Consider the following 7,945-nt stretch of genomic DNA (forward strand, 5'->3'; position numbering starts at 1 on the left):
CTGCATGTGAACTTTTAACTTTGATGAGAATAACACGTCTTTTGGAGTTTGTTTGTTTTTTAATCCTGTAAATTCTTCTTGGAATTCAGGGTAGCCCATATAGTCCCTGGACCCCTTCTGAAAGACGGTAACTGATTCAGGGTAACCCAGTGAGTTTCATAATTGAATGGGGATTTGGAGCCAATCTGACATTCCACAGAGTGAGGTGGTGATGGGGGGGGGGGGTGGGGGGCTTGACTGTTTCAGCTCAGACTGCAGGAGAAGAGTCATCTTTTCACATTGGAGGTTATTCATTAATAGTCCATCCTGTCCTCAGGTTATGACAGCAGAACACATGCTGCACTATCATAAATGGTGTGGTGCCACTCTAAATGGCTTGCTACTGCTGAGCATGAGGGAGTGGCCAGTGGTTTCCTGCACACACCAAGGCCTACCCAGGCCGCACCAGACCATATAAGGAGTTTGTTTGGCAACCTTCAGTCTCGAAAGACTATGGTATAAGCCTACAGCACCTGGTATTCCCAGGCGGTCTCCCATCCAAGTACTAACCAGGCCTGACCCTGCTTAGCTTCTGAGATCAGATGAGATCAGGCATGTGCAGGGTAAGGTGGTGGGGGTAAGTCATAGGTCATGGGAGGTCTGGAGGAGGTCATGGGAGCTCCAGTTCTGGGCTGGAGGAGGTGGATTCTGGCAAGAGCAACTTGCGCTGGGTTCTTATCCCTGATTTTGTATTCTGACCTGTCTCTTCCTCTCCTTAGACTTATGCAAGTTACATAGCAGGTATGGGTCCAAGGAGACCCACAGGTGTCCAGAAGGCCTACCAAGGAGTAAACAAAGTTTTTTTAATAACCTCTCATTGGCCTTCTGATCGCCCTCCCATAGCATGCAGCATACATACTCCATTGGCAAGACTGCAGGCTATGTAGTGGCAGAGGTTGGGGTGTAGGATTGAGCTGTAAGAGATGTCTTTCTGTTTATGTACCAAAAGAATTGGAAATCATCAAGTTTAGTGTGATGCAGTGGTAGTACTTGCACAAAGTATTTGTATGTCCTCTTCAAGCCCAAATCTTAATTATTGGCATCTTCTTGATAAGGCTGGTTTGGAATGAGTGAACTATCATTTAAATCAGAACACTATATAATGTGATGATTGCATACAAGATTGACCTTCTATTCACTATGCCGCATTGGCTCTGTCACTGCCTAGTGGACTGTTTCTTGTCTATAGTTCTGAAACCTTCTTAAAAACTTGAATTTCATTAAAAAAAAATATACAGTTTTTTATAAGAAACTGTAGAACCAACCAAAATAAGGAATGCAAATCTTTCTTTCCTGTCCAGCATGTTCCTTACTGATTGTCGGCTTCTGCCCTTTTGTGAATAGGTCAGGATAGATCAAGGATTCAGGTGAGCTGAAATATGAAGTGTCTTCTGCGATTGTGTCCTCTGACATACTACTGTATATAATCCAAGTCAACTGCATTTCTTCAGGGTTGATATAACAAGCCAGTGAACTTGAACTTTGCTGAAGCATTTCTTTTGCCAAAGCCTCTTGCCTTCATTTGAAGTTTTTTGAAGTTCTGAAGATGGACTATTGAGAAGGCTCAGCTTAATACCATCAGTATTAAATCTAGTCTCTGCTGATTAGAGCAGCAGTGAGCAAGCCTGACTTGGCAGTTTTTATCAGGTTCAGAAAGTATCACTCATCTAACTTGCTTTGAACTATCCTTGTGGTTTCCTTATTGATCTCCCCATATTACCTTCCTTTGGCGAGGCTGGATGAACCCCCACTGAACATCATTAGGCTCCAGAATCAAATTCTCAGTAGGCTTGTTTACTAACAAGGACATTGATCTGTAATGGCCATTTTCATTGGGGTGAATTGGGCTAGAAACCTAAGCACACTTGCAAGGGAGTTGGATCCATTACAAAAACTTATATTCTGCCAATGATGCGTTAGTGCTACAGTTTTTGCTATAGGGAATTTAAAAAATTGGCTCCACCAAGACCTGAAATTTTTCAGAGCTACAGTTGTTTTGACTGTCCACTCATGTCACCATGTAAGAAAAGGGGGCAGAAGTTTGTGTTTTTGAGGGGTTTGAGCACTCTAGATTTGTTCATTCATAGTCAACCCCCCCCCCCCCAATTGAAATGAAAGTTGCAATTTTGGCTTCTTAGGCCAGAGGCCAACTTTTGTCACTAAGTCAAATTGAAAGCTTTTTTGTAACATGTTCAGGGGACCTCCAAAGAGGGAAACAATAATTTCCAAACACGCCTTTGGAACAATTTCAAGGTGTTCCAACAAAACTGATAAATTTGATAACCTACAATAGGAAACATAATCTTTTGGGGGTTTCTTGCACTGTAGTTTTATTTTGTTTTTGCAGGTTGGATTTGCTCTGAAGAGCACTTTGCATCAGATTTGATCAATCAGAGCAATTAGCTGCAAGCCCCCTGCACCCTCCCAATGGCCAGTGCTACTCCCAAGGTAAGTTTAAAAGCCCTTTGGTTGCAGCGACAGCACGATTGCTGCAGCGCTGGCCCGATCCCATACCCTAAGAACATAAAAACAGCCCCACTGGATCAGGTCATCCTGTGGCAAGGAGTTCCACAGACCAACCACACGCTGAGTAAAGAAATATTTTCTTTTGTCTGTCCTAACTCTCCCAACACTCAATTTTAGTGGATGTCCCCTGGTTCTGGTGTTGTGTGAGAGGGAAAAGAGCATCTCTCTATCCACTCTATCCTTCCTGTGCATAATTTTGTATGTCTCAATCATGTCCCTCCTCAGGTGCCTCTTTTCTAGGCTGAAGAGGCCCAAATGCAAGCCACCTTGGCTTCTCTCCCTTCCGGGAGAAAGGAGGGATACATATGAAGTAAATAAAATAAACGCTGTAGCCTTTCCTCATAAGGAAGGTGCCCCAGCCCAGTAATCATTTTAGGATGCAATCCTAACCAACTTTCCAGCACTGACATAGCTGTGGCAGTGTGCTGGATCCTGCAGTTGGGGAGCAGTCATGGAGACCTCCTCAAAGTAAGGCAAAGTTTGTTCCCTTACCTAGGAGCTGCATTGCCCTTGTGTCAGTGCTGGAGAGTTGGGTTAGGATTGTGGACTTAGAGCCCACTCCTGAGCTTGGCGCCATGGCTTCATGCCACCATGCATTGTTGCAAATGTGCTGTAAGGCACGTCTGCGACACTTACCGCTGGGCTACCACCGGTGCTAGCCCAGTGTCAGCCAGTGCTGGGCTAGCGCCAGGGTAGTGCAGGGTGGGCGCCCAGCCTCCGCCAAGCCATGGCATGGTAAGCAGGGGTGGGTAGGAGGGTGGGTAGGAGGTCTTCCGGGGAGGGGGGAGGCGTGGGGAGGGCGGAGAGAGAGCGGGTGAGAGGCATGATGGGGAGGCAGGGGGCCAGAGAGAGGGTGGGCAGGAGGCGGGTCCAATGGTGACCTTCACTGCATCCTGTCCATTCGTGTAAGGCTCTGCGCCCTACACGAATGCCTTTACTTTACCGCTGACCTTTTGGTCGGCAGTAAAGTGAGTAGCCCCATTGTGGGGCTACTTCCCTTACCCAGGGGAAGGGGACAAAAGTCCCCTTCTCCTGAGGCGACACCTATGGCAGATTGAGGTGTGCAGGATGCTGTTCTCGGCACTGCTGCAGCCGTGCGCCCTGGGCAGCTCAGGATTGGGCTGTTAGTCGCTCCCTGAGCCCACCAAGACTTACAGGGTCCCCAACTCCTTTGTGGGGGTTTGGGAAGCACTGAACTAGATTATATGGAGGATCAAATGGCTTGAAGTACATGACCTGATACACCTTTACTCAAGTAATGTTGATGTGGCCAAAGTTTTGGCAACCTCTTTCGTTCTAGCCTGCATTCTGACCTATTTAATTTTCTTTCCTAGTGAAAATGATGTTTGCCTGTTGTAATTTTTATTTTAAAAATGGCAAACATTTATTTTGCTATCTCACAGACATCTCTGTTCAAAAGCCCTCCATATTGCCCTTTAACTTTTGAATATTTAAGCAAGATAAGTAGTATGCACATTCTACTGGATGTAAATACGGTACAGTTTAATAACTGAAAACACAACCCAAGGATCACAAGAGGAGGAAGCACGCCAGTCCAAGAGTATAAACTACCAATAAATTAGGGTTTGGAGAGCAGGCTGTTGGTTGATTCCAGCTGCTGCCCCCACTTCTTGTGGCATCTTCCTCTATGGTTGTTTTGCTACCTGCCTAGGCCTTTAAGGTCTGCCTGGCTCTTGTTTTCATGCCTGCTCCTTGTTTCATTTTGCCTTTCTCCTTGGACATTTTTATTTGTACTATTAAAATCTGGTTCAGTTGAAGCCCATTTTGGGAATCTGTCAGGACTGAAAAGTGGGCTAAAGTAACATAAACAAACAAGCAATAAATAAATGCAAATCGTTAGATGCAAAAATCTCAAATGGTGTTACATGGTTGATGTAGATGTGTTTCTTCAAACGTACAGATCCAACTGATTATATTTACCACCTCATAATTATAAATAATTTCAATTTTTGCATTATCTGGAAGCCTCAACAGCAACGCCTATACTTCTTTTTACAGATGCTGTATTTTTACTAGCCTCCCCTCCCGGAACTTATATTGGTAGTAAAGATAATTCTTGCAGTGCGTGGTTGCAATGCTATCTGCTATTTATTGATAGTTCCAAATTAAGAACTACTTGTAGATTGTCAATAAATCAATTTGCATGCATTTAACCTATGCATTATTGATATCAGAGACTTTAAAATTCAGAACGTCTCACTGCTCCTCAGTCAAACCATTTTGGAATGCTAAAAGTCTTATAAGAATATGCATATTTTAAATGAACAGTAAGGTGAAGCCTATTTGCTTATTCTGGTTTTCAACAACCAGATGTTGTAATAACAATATCACTCAGGATGGTCAGCGAATGGCCTTGTAAGGTACCATCTTCATGAAATGAAAATCTGACTTAAAACAGTCACTGGTTTTAAGGGTTCCAAATTAAACTCACAGCCATTTAAATTAATTAAAAATGTAAAACAACAACAACAACAACAACAACGTATTTATATATCACCTTTCAGGTCATCGGGTTTCTCCTCTAACTTTATTCAAAGTGATTTACATAGGCAGGCATTTCTAAATCCCTCAAGGGGATTTTTACAATTATAAAGGTTCTCTCTTTCAAGAACCAACATTTCAGAATGGATCTTCCTGGTTTGGTCTCACTTCTGGCCTCCAGTTCTCCCATGCAGGCTGACAAACAGCTCCGTCTCTCACATGGAGGGCAACCAAGACGCTTCTTGCTCATACCAAGAGCAGGTGGAATCATTCAGCTTGGCTTGGTCAGCTGCTTCAAGGTCTTGCCATTCTCAGCCGTCCAGGGAGCTGCCGGTGTCCTCGGTGACCTTCTGATGTTATCTTCGGGCTAACAGAGGCTCTACCCTCTAGACCAGACCTCCTGCCCTTTGGAAGGGGCACCAGAGCAATATCAAATAAAATCCTCGACAGTATGCTTTCCTTTATTTGACTATACCCGAGTTCATCCAGTTTTGTGAAATTAGCTTTGACATCAGAACTCGCAACCAGGTGGGGACCCTCATATAAACTGCAGTTCTTCAATTAGGAATTGAGTATGTGGACTCCCCTATTTCTTTAAATGGATTGGGGAACAGGTTGCCTACACACCTCTTTGCATATGTGAAGATGACATCAACCTTTAAGAAAGCAATGAGTCCCTTGAAGTAGAGGAGCTTCATATACCATTTTTAGAGTGCAATCCAAGCATGTTCTTGGGCTGTGCAAGTCTCTTGCACTGGCCTGGAGGTGTTGCAAAAATTCAGTAAGGCACTTTTGCTCCACCATGGGGGTTGGGAGTCTGAATCCATCCCCACTGTGCCGGCTGAAGGGTGAGTTTGCACTGGCCATGTCAGGCTGGTGTGGGGGTCTGGGGAGGGTGGAATGAGGGCAGAATGTTCCTAGGCGTAGAGAGGGAGAGCAGCGGGTGGGCCAGTGGGAGGATGTGTACCAGACTGCTCAGACTGTACCACCTCTTTAGGTCTGTGCCAGATCTCTTTAGGTGGGGCAGAGTAGCCCCATAGGGGCAGATGCCATGTGAGATGGGATAAGGGGAATGAATTGTCCTTACTCCGAGTTGTGCTTCAACCCAGCCCTGCCCTGCCCTGGATACAGTGCAGGCCAGCTGGCCTGCCTGCTCCAGGGGAGGTTAGGACTGGAGTGAGAGACACGCATGTGCAAAATGTCTAACTAGCTTCTAATAGAGCAGAAAACATCTGTTGTTTCTGAAGTCTGTTAAATTGAGGGTTGTTAAATCGAAAGTTCACTATAATATTGGTCTCTAGAAATACTAAACATTTCTGACAGGCTACATTAGTTGATATACACTTTATAGTGAATGACACCTAGCAGTTTTAATCTTTAAGGCCTTCCAGACAAGGGGGTGATTTGTGTGATTTAAAGTGCCAAAGTACTTTATGTAAACTCTTGGTCATATGTATTTTGGAAGATCAGAACTTTTCCTCACAAAAATTGTTATGACATATAATTATCTTTTAGACCAGGGGTGTCCAAACATTTTGGCAGGAGGGCCACATCATCTCTCTGGTACTGTGTCAGGGGCCAGATAAAAAAGAATCAATTTACATGTAAAATTTGAATAAATTTATATAAATTTACACAAATGGGTTTATGCCTAATAAAGGTTTTGTTGACTGTTAAAAAATAAATGAATATATTAGAGACGGAAGCTCATAGCTCAATAGCTCATATGAAGCTCATAGCTCAATAGCTCAAGGCCTATAAAAGACCTTGCACGAAGCAAAGTCGGCCTTTCCTTTGCTGTGGCTTCACAGACATGAAACAGCAAGTAGTGAAGGGAGCCCTCAGCCCATAAGAGGTCAAACATTTGCCTTCATGTTGAGAACAATCACGTTGGGCCAGCATGGGCTCCAGCAAGTCCCCGGAGGGCCAGAGACTCATTGGAGACTGGGGGCTCACAGTGGGCTGGATTGGGAGTCTCTGAGGGCCACAAATGGCCCCTGGGCCAGGGTTTAGGCACACATGTTTTAGACCAACATGCCTGGAAAATTGGCATCTCTTAAGACTTTGGGTGTAACTGAGCCAAAGTTTACCATTTTTAAGTCCCCAGTGTCAGAGACTTAAGCATGTGCTTTAATTGTGCCATAATTAATAGCGGTGTTTGTCCTTTTCAACTATATTCTTCAATACACTAGCTTTGATTTTGATTCCCCAAAGTGAAAAGCATATGCAATTCCATTAAAAGAAAGAAGTGAACTCTGCGTTGAAATACCATGCAATCGGGATCCTAATGGCATTGCTGTGGCTGTGTGAGACACTGCGGGCTCAGCTCTTTAATGCAAAATTAATCTTGATTGAGGTTCATTCCACTAGCTTAATGGGCAAAAAAGAAAAACACACAACCCCCCTCCCGAAACAGCAACAAATTTAATAACAGATTGCTTTTTCCCTCCAGAAACAAGATTACAAAAATGTTGGCGACAGACACCAGTTCATGAAAGAGGAAAGAGAAAGAAATTGAAAAGGAAATCAAAATAATTCAGTTACCCATTCCTGGATTCTCCAGACATTCTCTCCTAATATGGATGAGTGACATAGGATGCTGTATGCTCTGCATAGAGTATCCTTCTGTGAATTTATAGAAAGCGAAGGGGACAGCTCCTCATTCCAATATACAATCAAAAAGCAGAGCAATACGCTCATCAAAAAGTGGAGGGGGGGAAGGGGTCAGATGACCTAGATTTGGTGGAGTTGATGAGTACAGCAGTGCTGCATATTTATAGCTGACACCTCTAATTTGCATTTTCCCTCTGCTCTCGGTGTGTGGGGATATTGTATCATTCAGTCCAATAAATCAAGAGTGGAAAAATACAGTCAGGAG

General features: G+C 44.0%; 1 pseudogene; it reads right to left on the bottom strand.

Annotated features, from left to right (window-relative positions):
* Window positions 1-500: 500 nt before the first annotated feature.
* On the bottom strand, window positions 501-616 carry LOC136643130 (5S ribosomal RNA; annotated as a pseudogene).
* Between the last annotated feature and the right edge of the window lie 7,329 nt (window positions 617-7,945).

Source organism: Tiliqua scincoides, chromosome 2, assembly GCF_035046505.1.
Source record: "Tiliqua scincoides isolate rTilSci1 chromosome 2, rTilSci1.hap2, whole genome shotgun sequence".
NCBI lineage: Eukaryota > Metazoa > Chordata > Lepidosauria > Squamata > Scincidae > Tiliqua > Tiliqua scincoides.